This window comes from Meles meles, chromosome 13, assembly GCF_922984935.1.
Source record: "Meles meles chromosome 13, mMelMel3.1 paternal haplotype, whole genome shotgun sequence".
Taxonomy (NCBI): Eukaryota; Metazoa; Chordata; class Mammalia; order Carnivora; family Mustelidae; genus Meles; species Meles meles.
In genome coordinates, this window is record NC_060078.1 from 62208780 (window position 1) to 62226341 (window position 17562).

Below are 17562 nucleotides of genomic sequence, written 5' to 3' on the forward strand. Positions count from 1 at the left end.
AGGTCAGAGGGAGAAGCAGACTCCTCATGGAGCTGGGAGCCCAATGTGGGACTCGATTCCAGGATTCCAGGATCAGGACCTGAGCTGAAGGCAGTCACATAACCAAATGAGCCACCCAGGTGCCTGACTTTTTTAGATTTTATATGCAAGTAAGATCATGCAGAACTTGTCTTTCTCTGTCTGGCTTATTTTACTTAGCATAATGTCCCCTAGGTTCATCCATGTTTCCCAAATGGCAGAATTTCCTTCCTTTTTAAGGCTGAATAATAGTTCCTTTTGTATATAAACCACATTTTCTTTATCCAGTCATCTGTAGATGGACACTCAGGTTCTTTCCATATCTTGGCTATTGTGAATAGCGCTACAGTGAATACGGGAGGGGAGGTATCTCTTCAAGATAGTGATTTTATTTCCCTTGGATATAAACTCAGAAGTGGGACTGATGGATCACGTGGTAGTTCTATTTTTAATTTTTTGAGGAACTACCATACTTTTTTTTTTTTTTAAATAATGGATGTATATTCCCACCAGCATTGTTCAATGGTTCCCTTTTTCCCATGTTCTTGCTGGCACTTGTTATCTCTTGTCTTTTTGATAATAGCCATCTGACAGGTGTGAGGTCATATCTGGTTTTGGTTTTGACTTGCATTTCCCTGATGATTAGTGAGGCTGAATACCTTTTCAAATTTTTATTGGCCATTTTCATGTCTTCTTTGGAAAAATGACTCTCCAGGTCCTTTGCTCATTTAAAAAAAATCTAGTTATTTGGGGTTTTTTGTTTGTTTTGGTTTTTTGCTGATGAGTTTTTTGAGTTTCGTATATATTTTGGATGTTAACCCCCTTATCAGATGTATGGTTTGCAACTATTTTCTCCCATCTGTAGGTTGGCTCTTCACTCTGTTGATCACTTCCTTTGCTGGGCAGAAGCTTTTTAGTTTGATGTAGTCCCACTTGTCTATTTTTTTGTTACCTGTGCTTTTGGAATCATATTTAAAAAGTCATTGTCAAGACCAATGTCAAATTTCCCCCCTATGTTTTCTTCCAACACTTTTACAGTGTCAGGTTTTATGTTTAGGACTTTAATCCATTTTGAGTTGATTTTTGTATCTGGTGTGGTATAGTGATCCAACTTCATAATTCTATATGTAGACATCCAGTTTTCTCCATACCTTGACAAAGATTGCTTGAACATAAATGCTTGGATTCATTTGTGGCCTCTATTTTCTATTCCTTTGGTCTGTATGCCTGTTTTTATACTAGTACTAGAGTATTTTGATTACTAGAGCTTTATTATAATTTGTTCTTCTTGCTCAAGATTGCTTTGATTTTTCAGGGTCTTTTATGGTTCCATATGAAATTTAGGATTGTGTTTCTTTTTCTGCAAAAAATAACATTGGAATTTTGATAGGAATTTCCTTGAATCCGTAGATTGCTTTGGGGAGTATGTACATTGTAGCAATATTAATTCTTCCAGTCCATGAACATGGGCTATCTTTCCATTTATTTGTGTCTTCTTTAATTTCTTTCACCAGTGTCTTATAGCTTTCAGTGTACTGATCTTTCACCTACCTGGTTAAACTTATCCTGAAGTATTTTGTTCTTTTTGATGCCACTGTAAATGGGATTGCTTTCTTAATTTTTTTTGGATAGTATTTTGCACTTGTCTTTTCTGCATATAATGTGACAGCATTTTGGGGGAGACTAGCTTTTAGTACACCCTTTCAAAGCATTCAACCATGTTTTTGTTTTGTGGACCGCTTTTGGGGGGTAAATGCCAGTATACTGGCATTGAGTACATCTCATTATTTTGTAACCATTACCACCGTCCATCTTCAGAACTTTTTTCATTTTCCCAAACTGAAACTCTGTACCTATTAAATACTAACTCCTCATTCCCCTGCCTCCAGCCCCTGACAACCACCATTTTATTTCATGTCTCTATGCATTTGACTACTCTAGGTACCTCATATAAGTGGAATTATATGGTGTTTGTCCTTTCATGACTGGCTTATTTCACTGAACACTATTGTCCTCAAGGTTCATCCATGCTGTAGTGTGAAACAGAATTTCCTTATTTAAGGTTGAATAATATTCCTTTACGTGTATATCTGTCTCTTTATTATTTTTTTAAAGATTTTATTTATTTGACAGAGATCACAAGTAGGCAGAGAGGCAGGCAGAGAGAGAGGTGGGGAAGCAGGCTCCCCACTGAGCAGAGAGCCCGATGCAGGGCTCGATCCCAGGATTCTGGGATCATGACCTGAGCTGAAGGCAGAGGCTTTAACCCACTGAGCCACCCAGGTGCCCCATCTTTCTCTTTATAAGTCACGTTTTGTCTATCCATTCATCTGTCAATGGACACTTAATGTAGTTTCTATCTTTTGGCTGTTGTATATAACACAGCTATGAACACAGGTGCGCAAATATCTGTTTCGAGACTTGGCTCTCGATTCTTTCGAGTGTGTTCCTAGAAGTCGGATTGTTGGATCATATGGTAATTCTGTTCTTCATTTTTTGAGGAACAGATTCAAGGTAGTTTTTACCAAAAAACCCGTAATTTTCTTTCCTCATCCCCTCCTCTCACACCCATATTTAATGGATTTTTTAAAAGTAGCTTTTTTGAAGTATAATTGACATACAAAATATTGCCCATATTTCTAATGTATCATTTGATGAGTTTTGACGGACATGTGTATCTGAGACCATCAGCACCATCCGGTTAATGAACGTTTCCATCATCCTCAAAACTTTTCTTGTGTTTTTTGTAACCAGCTATCTTTCTCCTCCCTGTCCCCTCTCGATACTTAAGTAACCACTGATCTGCTCTCTGTCACTGTAGAATAAGTTGTCTTTATTTTTTTTAAGGATTTTATTTATTTATTTGACAGAGAGAGACACAGTGAGAGAGGGAACACAAGTAGTGGGGAGTGGGAGAGAGAGAAGCAGGCTCCCAGCCAAGCAGGGAGCCCGATGGAGAGCTCGATCCCAGGACCCTGGGATCATGACCTGAGCTGAAGGCAGATGCTTAATGACTAAGCCACCTGGGTACCCCTTAAGTTATCTTTTTAAAGAGTTCTTGGGGCGCTTGGGTGGCTCAGTGGGTTAAACCTCTGCCTTCGGCTCGGGTCATGATCCCAGGGTCCTGGGATCGAGCCCCGCATCAGGCTCTCTGCTCAGCAGGGAGCCTGCTTCCTCCTCTCTCTCTGCCTGCCTCTCTGTCTACTTGTGATCTCTGTCTGTCAAATAAATAAATAAAATCTTAAAAAAAAAAAAAAGAGTTCTGTATAAATGGAATCACAGAACATGTACCCTCTTGCCCCCTGGCTTCTTCCACTCACTTACGATTCGTTCGTATTGTGGTGTGTATTGATAATTCATTTTTTAGTTATTGCTTAGTGGTATTCCATGTATGTATCTACAATTTGTTTATCTGTTCACCACAGGTTGGGTGAACCCAAACAATTTGGGTTGTTTTCAGTTTTATGCTATTACAAATAAGCTGCTGAGAACTTTTGCAGAAAGTCTATGTATGGACATGCATTTCCTTTTCTTTTGGGTAAATACCTAGAAATGGAATGGCCAGATTATATGATAGGTGTGTGTTTTAGCATAAAAGAAACTGACAAAGAAAAATAGTTGTACCATCTATATTTTCACCAACAGAGCACGAGAGTTCTAATTTCCCTGCATCCTCACCACCACTTGGTATGGTCAGTCATTTTAATTTTGGCCATTCTAATAGATGTGTAGTGGTATCTCACCGGGGCTTTAACTGGCATTTCCCTAAAGATGAATGATTTTGAACATTTTTTCTATGTGCCTATTTGCCATCCATGTATCTACTTTGGTGAAGAGCCTACTGAAAATTGCCTCCAGTTTTACTGAAATATAATTGACATATAACATTGTCAAATTGTAGGTGTAAGGTATATAGTGTGTTGGTATGATACATTTATATGTTGTGAAATGATTACTACCCTGGTAATCATTTTAGTACCATGATTTTGGTAATCATTTTAGAGCACTTGCTACCACCACCAACCCATCACATAGTTACCTTTTCTTTTTTGTGATGAGGATGTTTACTATGTACTCTCTTAGCTACATTCAGGTATATAACACAGTATTATTATCTATAAGCACCATGCTGTGCATTAGATCCCCAAACTTGTTAATCTTACAAATGGAAGCTTGTATTCTTTGACCAATAGCTCCTGATTTCCCCCACCTCCCATCCCCTGGTAATCACCACTCTACTCTCTGTTTCTTTCAGTTTGACTGTTTACATATAAGTAATATCATACAGTACTGTGTGGGTTTTTTTTCTGTCTGACTTATTTCACTTAGCATAATGCTATCAAGGTTCTTCCAAATTATTACAAAAAAGCAGGTGTCCCTTCTTTCTTGTTGGACCATTACTTCTTATTGGGTTGTTCTTTATTTTTGTGTTTTGAGACTTCTCTATATATTTTGGATTCTCAATTAAATATATACTTTGCAGTCATTTTCTCCCAGTCTGTGACTTGTCTTCTCATTCTCTTTAAAGAGACTTTTGATACGTTTTATATGATATTTGAATATATTACATAGTTTCCTGGCATACCAACCTGTCACAACTAAGTTCAGGGACAACACAGTAGCTCATATTGAGCATATAGTTTAGCTGGGGGAAACAGAAGGATATGTAGGGACACCAGGAAAGACCCCCCACCAGTTCTGAAGAGTCTTTGTGCTATGGGCGTCCCTCATGTTTTCCAGAGGGAATGGAGCTCATCGTAATGGCCAAGGACCTTGTTTTTATTTGAGATGACAGTGTGTCCAACGAAAAGACTACATATCTCAGCTTCCCTTGAAGCATGGGGTAGTCATGTGACTCCATTCTGATCAATGAGTGTAAATTTGAATTTTTAGGCAGACTTCAAGCGAATTTCCTTTAAAGAGGGGCAGGTGGCTGGTGTAGGTCCTTTGATTTTGGTTTCCCATGCTGCTCCTGCTTCTTGCTTGGAATGTGGACAAGGTGGCTGGAGCGTCAGCAGGTATCCTGGATCACGAAGCATACTTAAAGTGTCATGTGGAATGGTGAGGTAGAAAGATAAAAGAAGCCTAGGTCCCTGATGACTACTGAACTGACGTACTAGCCTTGGACTATGTTCTTACAGACTTCTTCTATGTGAGAGAAAACACCTTCAGTGTTTAAAAAATCCATATTATTTCTGGTTTTTGTAACTAACAACCAAATGCAGTTTCTAAAGGACTTTGGTTAATGTGGCAGTGGGTCAAGGGGAAGTCAGTTCTTCTGCATATATATTTATGCCATTGAGATCATACTGTTACGGTATTTATTCCTGCTTTTGCACTCTTCATACTTGGCGTCATCAGTACTGCTGTCCCCTCCGTCTTTATAATTATCTTCACCTCCATCACCCTCCTCTTCGTGTTGTTGCATGAACACTAATAATTTTCATTATTATGACAGTCTTTGAGAGAATTCACTTCTTGTTGATGGAGGGTTGTCTGTATGTGAAATGTATTTCTCTTGGTATATAGTCCATTGAGGAGTAAAGGAAGGGGAGACCGAGGGAAGCTTTGACATTGAGAAGCATCTGTGGAAATGGGTGGCGTTAGTAATCAGATTTAGGGCAGCTTCGGTGTTTATTGGTCGTGAGCCATGCCAGTCATTTCTGCCCTGCAGATAGCCAGTATTGTCCCCCATGGGGAAGTTCTCCAGGGATGTAAGTGAAATAACAGGGATGAATTTCAGTCCTTTGCCAGGGCTGGCCTGTGGGGCAGGTCAAAGTCAGCAGTGCCTGTAAAGAAAGGCTGGGGAAATTACACTTGATGGTGTAAGAAATAAGAAACAAGTGAAGGTTCTTGAGTAGGGAAGTAGCAGGTTTGTATAGGAAGGATTGTGGATGGGGTTGGGTGGGGGGACTCAAAAGTGGGCCACTTAGGAGGCTTTCGTGGTGGCCCAGGCGTGAAGTGGTCAAGGTCAAGTGTTAGGCGGGCCATGTATTGAACAGTTAAGCAGACATCAGGAGAAGATTAAACATGCCAAAGTTATTTTTAAAAATTACCGAAGGAAATACCTGTGTGAGGAAAAATAGGGAAGAAGTGGGGAGAGTTCCAGAGCTGCGACCCTCAGTCAGCAGTGCTTCCTATGGTGGAAGATCTAAGAAGGGATGAGTGGGGTGGGGGATGAGGAAGCTGAGTGTTGTGTCTTAGGGCTGTTGTTGCAAGTAGCGACAACTTAAAAAATGGCTTAAAAAAATGAGGAGCCATACCATCTCAGATCACAGGAAGTCCAGGGGTGGGTGGATTTCCGTCAAGGATGTAGTCAAGGATGAGGTAGGTACGTGCCGTCTCTGCTCTGCCATCCATGGGTTGGCTTCCTTCTGGACTGGTAGTGACATGACCATGGCCATCCCAGGAATCACAACTAGACAGAACAATATTTAGAGGAAGAAGAACAACCTGTCTCTTAGGCTTTTTTATGAGGAGCAAGAGGGGTTTGGCAGGTTTTCCACTAAGCGTCATTGGCCCAGAGTGGGTCTCGTGGCATTCTTGACCCAATCCCTGGCAAACGGAGTGGCACCATGGTTTATACGATGGTGATTGGCTTTTACCAGTGGATTGCCATCCTGGCTGCACATTAGGAACACCCACAGAACTTTCAGAAACACCCATGCCTGGGCCTGTCTTCACAGTTTCTGTGTTACTTGGTCTGGCGTGGGAACTGGGCATTTAATAACTTCCTGAGGCGATGCCGGTGAGCACCTGGGGTGGAGAGCCACCGTCAATTTGGAGTAGAATGGGTGCTGGGGAGGCAGCCACAGGGCTCTTTACAGTCTCTTACTACTTCCATGTGGCTTGTGCAAATCACAACCACTTTGGGCCTCACTTTCCCCATCTGTAAAATGGGGGCTGGCAGGAGCCCCCCTCCCACCATCCCCAGGAAGACGGAGCGAGCTCATGGATGCTCACAGACTTTGCAAACTGTAAGTCACTGACACCTGAAGGATGGTTGCTCATCCTCCTCCCTCAGTTTGGAGGGAAAATTTAGCTCATGTGCGGCCAGGAACAGGGGAGTGATCTCCCTGAAGCACGGCTTCCTGCTGTTAAAAAATTAAAAAATGAAAGAGAAGGAAAAAACGGCAGACCAGGAAGCCACAGGCAATGGCAGTGGGCTTTTTTTCTTCTTGGAAGCGTGGGTTTGAATGTGCTGCTGTAGATGGCTTATGCAAATGACTTGGAGGGGCACATCCCCCTGCCACCTGCCTCCAGGAGCGGGAGTGAGGGCCAGGAGACAGCCCAGCACAGGGCTCCTAGCATCGCCTCCTGCAGTCCTGCCTGGCTGGCTGAGGGCTGCTGGTTCTCCCCTGCTGCCTCCAGGGAAGATGGTCAGATAAGGCTCCGGTTCCTTTGTGTTCCAGGACACAGCTGGCTGCTCAGCTTCTGGGCTGACTCTGTCTGAGTGAGCTGAGCTCTGGCTGGTGCTGCCCGTTGTAGTGAGGGAGCCTGGAACCCTACCTCGGGGGTGTTGTGAGGTCAGGGGCCAGGCAGTCTGTCAGCCTCGGCTACCACTGTGTCCGCAGGGACCTGGGGCATCATGGCTGGGAGGGGGACCTTACAGATGCTCTCTGGAGCCTGGATAAGGGGCACGTGGGCCCAATAAAGACCACCCACCAGCAGCCCTGGCCTCTCTTCCTCCCTCCTCCTCTTCCTCTTCTTCTTTTCATTCTTCCTTCATAAGATATACTTCATGTGCTACCCAATGCCCACCATGTCGGTGCTGGGGATCCAGAGCTAAAACATCCGCCCTTGGGTTGTCCCAGTGTGGAAGGGGGCCCTCCTCCATCATTTCAGGGCTGGGCTGCACAAAGGGCTGGACGGGTCTTGGAGGACGAAGGTCCTGTCTGCCCTGGGGTGTTAGGATGATCTCAGGGGAGTGGGCCCTCGGAGCTGAGAGACGAAGGTGAGGTCAGAGTTTCTGAGGAACCTTCCAGGGAGAGGAGCAGGGCTCGAAGGGCCACATCCATGTGACACGCAGCACACATGGCGCCATGTTCAAGTAGACATGTGGTTCTTTTTTTCTTATTTAAAGATTTTATTTATTTATTTGAGAGAGAGCAAGAGCGAGAGTGGGAACGAGCATGAACGGGGGAGGAAGGGGCAGAAGAGGAAGCAGGCTCCCTGGGATCATGACCTGAGCTGAAGGCCGACGTTTCACCAGCTAAGCCCACCAGGCGCCCCTCTGCGTGGCTCCTGTGCATGGGGTGTAGGTACTTGGTCTGGGGGGATGGCACAGGGGGTGAGGCCAGACGCATGTACTGGGGCAAGCTCGCAGATCTTGAATGTTCCTAAAGGAGGGTCAAGTTTATCTACTGTGGGCTCTCAGCCGGACAGTGACCCAGCTAGATTAGTCAGGCAGAAAGGTCAGCTTGGCAGCCCTGAGGAAGAGGAATGGGTGGCCAAAGGCTGTAGGAAGAATTGTCCAGATCGGGTTGATGCTGGCGGCCTGAACTTCGGGAGTAGCCAGAGGACAGATTATAGAGGGACACAGTGACTGCTCAAACAGGGGAGTCCAGGCTGACACCAGACTTCCGGCCTGGCTAGTAGAACTCGAGGGGGAAACTAGGCCACAAAACCTGGGGGATGTACCCATGCCGGGTGGGGTCAGGAAGAGGACGAAGAAACAGCGACACCCAGCTGAGAGCATCCTCGCCCATCCTCGGCTGTCCACCAGACCTTGGGGGAAAGTGGCAGAGAGGGAGGAATTCTTAATTGCCTTTTGCCAAATGGTCCCCCCGCCCCATAGCTCTGATTCAGGAAAATCCTGGTTCAGAGCTAAAGATGCATGTGTCCAATGCGTCCCTTTTACAGATGGGAAAACTGTGGCTCGGAGAGGGGATTGATTTACCCAAAGTCATATGGTAAAATGTGGAGGGGACATCAGGACTAGTAGAAATAGGTCCCCCAACAGAGGCTAATGTAATCACCTCCCTTCACTGGCCCTGAGGACAAGGAGCTCCCCTCTGGGCAGGAGCAGTGGCTAGGCAGGATAGAAGGTGTGAGGGGCAGGGCATTGTTTGAGAGAAGGGAGGAGTGCCAATGGGGAGGGAGAGACCCCTGCTCCCATCTGCCTGGCAGTGGGGCCCAACCCAGGATCTGCATTAATCCACCTTCTGGAGACCTTACCCCCGCCAGGAGGGAGGAACCTCTACAGACTCTAAAAGGGGTGACCCTCCCCGAGTCTCCCCGAACCCAAGCAGGCCTCTACAGATCTTCCCAAGCCTTATGAAGTTTTCCCACAGACCACAGGACCAGCCTGGAACCCAGGAGCCCTGACTCCCAGGGAGGGCTTTTTCCTCTAAACTTGCTGGAGAGGTGACCTTGTGCATTCCTGGGGTCTCTCATGGCCTGCCTGACCCTGGGCTCCAGCAACTGGAGGGAGGGAGGGAGAAAGTAGCCCCTGAAGCCTGTGGCATCTTGGGAGAGGAGTCTGAGATTCCTTACTAGAAAAAGAGGAAAAGAAGGCAGAGCAAAAGATGGCAGTGCAAATTGGGAGACGGGGCAGCTGCAGGGCGGAAGATGGGTTTTCTGTCATTGTCTTCACCCTGTGGTCATTTCTGCCCTTCTTGGGCTGTTCTTTAGGCAGGAAAACCACAGTCCCCGCAGTTGCCTTTGGTCCAGCTATGCCTGAGCTCTGGCTCCAGAGGGAAGGGCTGCCAGCCCCGAGCCAGCCACATTCTCATGGTCCCCAGGCCTTTAGGGACTAAGAGCCCCTGTTTGTGGGGCTTCCTGAGGCTGCGATGTGAGGCTGTCTGAGGCTGGGATTGGGGACTCCATCTGGGCCTAGGGCTGCAGGTGCAGTCTTGGGGACCAGAATTCCTTCATAGGCATAGTAGGCTTGAAAGCCACCAGCCTCTCCGAGGGGCCCTGAATAGACTTCACTCACAGGTTTCCTAGGCCTGGCAGTGACGTCCTGTACTGTGCGGCTAGTGTGGCCCATGTCTGTTGTGCTCCGGGGCAGGGCCCCTGGGGCTGGGCACAGAGCTGGCCTAGTTCAGTGGCTGGACCTCAGCTTAGTCACTCGCTTTGGCTCCTGTTTCAGAGCCAAGCTGAGCCCCTCTACTGCTGAAAAGCACCTGCCTTTCCCTTTGTCTTTTCAGAGCATTTGTGTCTCAGGGCCTGGGAGACCTGGTGTCTCCTTGCATTCGTCTGCCCTTCCCCTTGGGACACGTATATGGTGTAAAGCTCTGGCTCCCAGAATTCAGAGCCCCCCAGTGTGGGAGGGGGGCCCAGACCCTGATGGGGGCGAGTGCTTAGATGTACAGCGCGGACACCTGCTAAAGTCCAGAGGTAGCTGACATTGGGATCAGCAATTTCTTACATTTGTGCCTGCGTCCGCCCTGGGCCCCTCCGAATGACACCATGTTTATTTCATTGTAGGGGGCTTTCCTCAGGACAGCACTGTGTCATAGACAAAGCCCCGGAGCCCAGGCTCCTATCTGAGATCGAGGTTCTGGGCTGGCTCTGGCTCTTTCTGGCTTTGGCAGGTCATTTCCTTCTCCTTGAATCTGTTTTCCCTTCTCTCAAAAGGGATGAGTTTCTGCCCGATGGGACCGAATGTTTTTGCAAATCCAGTACTGTTTTGGTGGAAGTGACGAGCTGGGTCATTATTCCAAGAGGCCCCGTGGTGGAGAGGCCAGGGCTTGGGGCCCTGTGTCTGGGGGTCGTACAGACAGATTCCAACCTCGCTGCGTATTAGCTGTGTGACTGGGACATGGTGGCCAGCCTGTCCGAGCTTCCATTCCCCCATCTAGGCCACTGAGTTCCAGTGCTTTCCATTGCCTGCCCAGAGCAGGTGTTTCAAGATGCTGGCAGCAGATATGATTTTCTTAATTGACTTGGGTACTTGCTTGTCTTAATTCCTGCCTGATTTTTATAGGAGGAGGAGGTGCTGGGCCCCCTGCGGAAGGAGTGAAGTCTTTTCAGGGGAGCCGTGTTGGCGATCATCGTGGGTGGTGGGACTCCGCTCATTCTCTCCACTCTGCTGAATGGCTTCCTAGATACTAACCTCACTCCTGCACCCTGATCTGGCCTGGGCCCCGTGTGGTCACCAGCCCCGTCCTCACTGAGGCTGTGCCTGTTACTATTGGTCAGCTGGGAGGCACTGCCCCCCATCCCAGGAGGAGCACCCCACAGTGCTTATGAGGGCAGGCCCTGGAGGCCAGCTGACCTGCGGGCAGATGCCACTCCACCATGCCCCAACTTGTGCCCCCCCCCATTTCTCACCTGCCAGGTGTGTGCTCCTCTGCCTCCCACACTGTTCTGAGCACCCTGTGTGTGAACTCACCCCCTGCCCCCCAGAGCCCTCTGAGGCAGGCACCATTATCATCAACCCCCTTTTCAGAAGAGGGGATAGATACCTCGTAGGTGTTAGAACCAGGATCTGAACCCAGGCAGCCTGGCTCTGGAGCCTGCTCTCCACCACCACCTGTGAAGCTGCCCAGTGTAGACGCACATGCTTAAGTGGCCACATCGAGTAGTGCTTACTGATGTCAGCTCAGTGGGAACTAGTTGCGGTGGCCCTGCTGGGAGCACCCCAGCTCCGGGGCCTGGCCCCTGGGGGTCCCAACTGTCATACCCACCTACCTGCTAGTGTCCAAAGTCGGAACCCGGCTGTTGGAGTGGGTGGTCTGCAGTGGGCAGGGGGCAGAGCCAGGGCACAGAAGTGGGGGTGGGGGCTGAGCCAGCTGGTCCTGGGCACAGCCCTTCCTCCTTAAGCTGGACCTGGGAGGGGCAGGAAGCAGGAGAGAGCCTGAGAGCAGATTCCTTAGAGGCAGGGGGGTAGGGACTCCCAGACTGGGGGTGGCTTCAAATGGCTGGGGAGCTGGGTTCCAGAAGGGGTGGGCACCATGAGCTCTGCCTGAGTCCTGGGGTCTAAAGGGGTGTGTCTGTGTGTGTGTGTGTGTGTGTGTGTGTGTGCGTTGGTGAGGGTGTGGGGGAGGGTGGTCTCTGCCTGCAGAGAAAGGATTTAACCTCCTGCTCTCAGCTGCCGGCTTTTCTCGTAATCCGGACAGGCCTGGCAGGATCAGTCGGGTACGGATACGCAGCATCTCAGAGGGGTGAGGCTCGTGTCTTGCTCCAGCACATGTGGGCTGTCTCCTGCGTCACTCTGGGCCTCATCTCTCTGCCTTACCTCCCCCCAAATGCCTCCTTGTCTGCACTTCCTCACCCTCCTCAGCAAAGCTGTAATTGAGGGAGCACCTTATGAATTCAGGCCCTGGCCATTTATCACTGGTGATCCCCGGGACAAGGACCAGCTTCAAGTTTAAAATTCGTTCTGCCCTGGAACAGATACAAAGCACCTGCCTAAAGGACAATGTTGAATCGGCTTCCTTAGAAGAACCTGCTGGTACTCAGCACCCCGAGATGGCATTTGCATTTCGGGCATGCGTGCAGTCAGGCGCGTACAGCCCCCGCCGGTGCCGGGTGCGGGTGCCAGGTGCCAGGGAGCGAAGCCGAGCAAGTAATGTTAACCTGACGGGGGAGATGGGGCTGTCTCTGAAGGCAGTCCTCCTTTTCTTTTCCTTGGTGTGACATTTATACTTAGAGCTGTCCCCATATTCTGCATCCTATGTCTCTCCTTGCTGAGGCTGGGCAGCACCCTTGGCCCCTCTAGGTACTACCTGGACTCCTGAGCTCTCAGGGTCTCTGAACAACAACATTGACAGCAGTCGTTACTATTACTGGTTGATCCAAGCACGGGGTCTGGGAGAAGCTCAGTAGCTTGCCCAGTCATGTGGTGGTAGAGCCTGCCGTTCTCAGCTCCCAGTGGCCCTCCCAAGGCGGGGAGGGCATCCTTCCACCCTCCCTGGCCAGTGACATAAGTTTTATCATAGGCAAATGTTTGCTTCCGGGTAGGGGCTCTGAGGGTGTGGGCTCCATCTGGCACACTCTGTCCTGGGATTTGAAGCCTGGTTTCTTCCTTGTTCCGTCCTTTCTGCCTGGCATGGACGGTGACCCCTCTGTCTGGTCCAGGCTGGTCAGGCTGGCCAGGCTGGCCCTGGGAAGCAGGCGTAGGTGTGTTTGTGTCTTGGGGGGGTCTGAGAAAGGGTTGCTTGGCGCGGGGCCCAGGGTCTGGGAGGGGCAGCCAACTCCAGGCTTGTTTTCTCAGATTCCCTTTCAGTTTCCGCCCCCGCCTCTGCACCTGTTGTGTTCCCATCATCCCAGGCGGCTGGCAGCTGTCACTGCTGGGGCACCTGTCCCAGCCCCAGAGGACGTCCTGTAGACTCCCTGGCTCTGGTTTCTCTACAGCACACGGCTCATGCTTTCTCTGTCCCCGTGTGTTTCTATCCTCATCTCCATGCACATTGCCTGTCTCGCACTCTCGTCCTGATTCTGGGCAAGGGAGGAAGCTTTAGGGTGGGGCTCCCTGCTTCCCGTTCTCCTGCACCAGGCCTCTTCTAATAGGGTCAGGAGGATGGCTCTGGGAGGTTGGCCTTATGCCTCAAATGCCAGGTGACTCATCAGCTCAATCAAATTATCCCTTGTTCTTGACGACAAAGATACTATAGCAACCAGGAACTGCCTCCCTGTTCCTCCCCAGCAGGGCCACCTCCCCTTTCTGACCTCTCTTTATGGTCCTCTCCAGACCTGAGTCCCCTGTGCCCCCATCTCATAAAGAGAAGTTACCCCTCTCCTTGCCCAGTCTTGTCTTCCATGCCTTTGGATGCTCTGACCCATACGTATGCCATGTTAAGTAACAGAAGACATTAAACCTGAGTTTAAGTCCTCCTTATTCTATACCCACTGTGTGACAGTTGGAAAGTCGACAACTTATGAGGCCTCATTTGCTACATCTGTAAAATGGGCACATTACTTCTTGGCCTTCATGAAGGCAGTGACTGGATCCAGAGCTTTCTTGAGGCTCCTTCCCTTTAGGGATCTCGGAGTCTTTGATTGTGATGATTTCTGTTGTGAATTTGTTCTGTGTTTGGTTCCACATTTGCTAGGTGTGCCCTCGACTTTAAGTTCTGAGAGGGCAGGTTCACCTGGCGACATGAACGAGGAGGGACTTGGTGAGGAGAGAGGTGGACTGGGTAGCCAGCCCACCATGGAGACCAAGATGGCATCCAAGAGGGAAGAGGAATAGGCTGAAAGGAATCAGAAGACAGGGAGATGACAGGGAGAGGAGGGTCTCGGGAGTGGAGTGGGTTCTGAGAGCCGAGGGGGTGGAGGTTCCCTGCAGCCAGAGATGGATGCAGCAGGGGCCAGCAGAAAGGGAGGGGCTTCTTCCTGAAGATTGGCAGGGTTTCTGACACACCAAATTGCTCCCCCAGGGTGCATCCAACCCTGCCTTCTGCCTGTGGGCTCTGAAGCACTGCAGGCCCCATGCAGGCCATGGAGGGTCTATTTTCTGCAAGATTTCCAGGATGGTCTCTCCTGCTAGCAGACAAGAAGTCCAGTCTTATGCCAGTCCACAGTCTCCCCACCTTCCTTGAAGTTCCACACTAGGATGCCACCCTCTGTCCTTTGGAAATCTCCTAGGCTCTCCCTCCCAGTAGAATTTCTTAAGGACAAGGTCCATTATTCTCTTTTCTTCTCTTTCTTAGGTAAGGGGATTGCCTGCTCTTTGACCTTTTCTGGGTGGAGCAGGAGTTTTGATGCAGGCGGGTCTGGGTTTGAGCCCCAGTGTGTCTTGCCTCCCATGTATCCTCTCTGAACTCAGCTTTACAGCCTGCAAGATGGGCCTGGCTCTGATCTCACAGGGATGCTGTGTGTGTGTGTGTGTGGGGGGGGTGTCAGTTGAATTATGTGTGTGAGATACTCACCATGTGTAGAATTGCTTATAGCTTCTCCATCCCTTCACATCCCCTTTCGCGTCCTTTCTGGCCAGAGAACAGAACACTGAAATAATTCAGTCAGAGCCAGAGGATCTCCTTTCCTTGATCCCAGCCTGGCTTCCGCTCGGCTTCTAAAGGGAGTCAGCTGGGTCTTGCTCACCAGTGGGTCCGTGGTGGGCGCTCTACGAATGCTCCATGAGTGAATGAATGGCGTAGGTCCGGGCTTCTTTCACCCATGCAGAAACAGCATCGTTTGGCCAAATGAAATTTTATGTGATGTCCCAGTGAATGAGGCAGAGAAGGGCACAGTGCTGGCTGCTGCTTCGTCTGTGGAGGCCTGGCTGCCGCTCTTGGGTGGCGGTCGGGGGACCCTCAGACCCAGGACACTGCCACTTCCTATTTAAATTGGGGAAGTGGACTGCAGGGAACAGGGACCAGGTCTGGCGGGAAGGCCCTTCAGACAGTGGTGCTGTGAAGGCTAGGGGCCACCCAAGCACCTCCCAGTCCACCGGGAGGGGCCGGAGAGAGGGCCACGTCCACCCGAGGGACTTCTGGTTTGCTGACCTTTCACTCGGTCCCCATTCCTGCCTGTTACTGACCCTCCAGTCCTGTGTCCAAAAAATTATAGGAACTCAGCTCTGTTTTGGGGGTTCTTCCCTGAGCACTTGCTCCGTGTGGGCCCGATGCTAGGTGGGAGGGGAGTGAGGGCAAGTCAGGTCCAGGCCCGTCTGTGCTCCCCCTGCTGCTTTTTCCCCCAGCACCTTTTCTTCCTCCGTGCATTCTCCACACCAGATGGCAGAATGACCTTTTAGAAATGCAGGTCTGGTCTTGTTGCCTCTCTGCCGAACCCTCTCAGAGCTTCCCTACTACTCTCAGAAAAAGGGCCAGATTCTTCACCCTGGTCTTCAAGGCCCTCCTGGAGTGTCCTTTGACCACCTCGGCTTGCCACCGGAAAATTTCCCCTGGCTCCTACTGTGGTCCCTGCTTTAGATGCACCAACCCTGCTTCTTGGACTTGTGGGCTTCCTCCAGCCACAGGGCCTTTGTACATGTTGTGCTCACTCTCCGGAGCTCTCTCTTCAAAGCTGCCTCCACAGTACATGGACATACCTGCTTATCCGTCACCTTTGCTTTTCAGGAAAGCCTGCCCTCAGCCTCCCTGAGAATCCTGCTCCTTTCTTTCAGCACACTTTTCTAGGATGATGATGATATACTCCTTAGGGAGACTACTTGATAAACATGGTTCCCTGTGGACTGTAAGTTCTCGAGAGCCAGGGCCTGTCTGCTCTTGATTACCCTTGCGTCCCCAACTTAGCACCTGACGCACAGTAGGTACACATGAATGTCAGTCAAGTTGAATGGTTGAGATGCCCCCAGGACAGGCAGACAAGAAGACCACAGCTAGGCCTCGCGGTGTCTGGTAGGGCAGAGTAGGATGAAGGGTTGGGAGAGGCACAACTTGGGCTCAGAGGAGAGACCAGCTCCAAAAAGGGAGACTCATCCTGTACCCAGGGTCTCAGGGAGGCTTCCTGGAAGAGGGGTTCCCAGTGCTGAGGAAGTGGGAAGTTTGGGGAGGGGGCGTGTGAAAGGGGGTGGTTGGGAAGGGCCCAGACAGGGGCATTAGGAGGCAGGCAGGCTGAGGGGGGCTGACTCTGCTGCCGCCAATCCAGAGCAGCCTCTATTTGCTTTGTTTTCCTCATCTGTAAAATGGGCATAAAAAACGCATCTTATCCCTGAGGATTGCCCTCAGGATTGAACAAGTTAATGTAAGTCATGTGCTTAGAACTGCCTGGCGCAGTCAGTCCACGTTTGCTATCATTATGATTATTTATCCCATGAAAGGAGTTCAGGTTATTTCCTCTGTTAGACTGACTTAGTTTCCTTCCGCAGAGGAACTGGGCGTGTGTGCCCTAGAGTGTGCGGGTGCGTGCACACGGGGCTCTGCATAGCCACAAGCACAGTGTGCTGGGAGGAAGGGGCAGCCTTGTGTGGGCTGGGGGTCAGCACTTATTCTGGGGAGAACACCCAGCTGCGCCTCTGGTTTCGTAGGAGGATTAGCGTGCTGGGCCTGCGGACCCTTTCACCCAAGGCCTGCCTCGCCCTCTGGCTAATCAGGCCTGATGTCTGTCCCCCAGACCTACTCAGGGCTGGTAAGAGCAGGGTGTCGAGGTGAAGGCTCAGAGCCCAGCACCGCACCTCCTAGTGCTGAGGCCTCTGAGTCCCATCTAATACGGGGCAACCCTGCCTTAGCCTTAGCTCTTTCCCCAGCCCCACACCTCTGCTCCCAGGCCTTCCCTCCCCACCCAGATCTTTCCCTGGGAACCCAGATCCTTGACCCCGAGGACAGGGGCTGAGACCTGGGCCAGGGTCTGGGAGAGACCCCTGTTCTGTAGAGAGCCTGCAAAAGGGTGATGAACTATGAGAGTGTCTTGTAGACCCAGGCTTGAGTCCTGGCTCTGCCTCTGACCTGGTGGGTCACCTCAGGCAATTTCCTGAGCCTTTTAAATTTTTTTTTTTTTTAAGATTTTATTTATTTATTTGAGAGAGAGAGAGAGCATGAGAGTAGAGAGGTCAGCGGGAGAAGCAGACTCCCTGCTGAGCAGGGAGCCCGATGTGGGACTCGAACCCTGGACTCCAGGATCATGACCTGAGCCGAAGGCAGTTGCTCAACCAACTGAGCCACCCAGGCGCCCTCCTGAGCCTTTTAGAGTCTC

The 17562-nt window shown here is 49.9% G+C and overlaps 1 protein-coding gene across 1 annotated transcript in view; it reads left to right on the plus strand.

The window, feature by feature from the left end:
• NEURL1 (neuralized E3 ubiquitin protein ligase 1) overlaps positions 1 to 17562 on the plus strand; it is an 81325-nt gene that overhangs the window by 27182 nt on the left and 36581 nt on the right. The window lies entirely within an intron of this gene.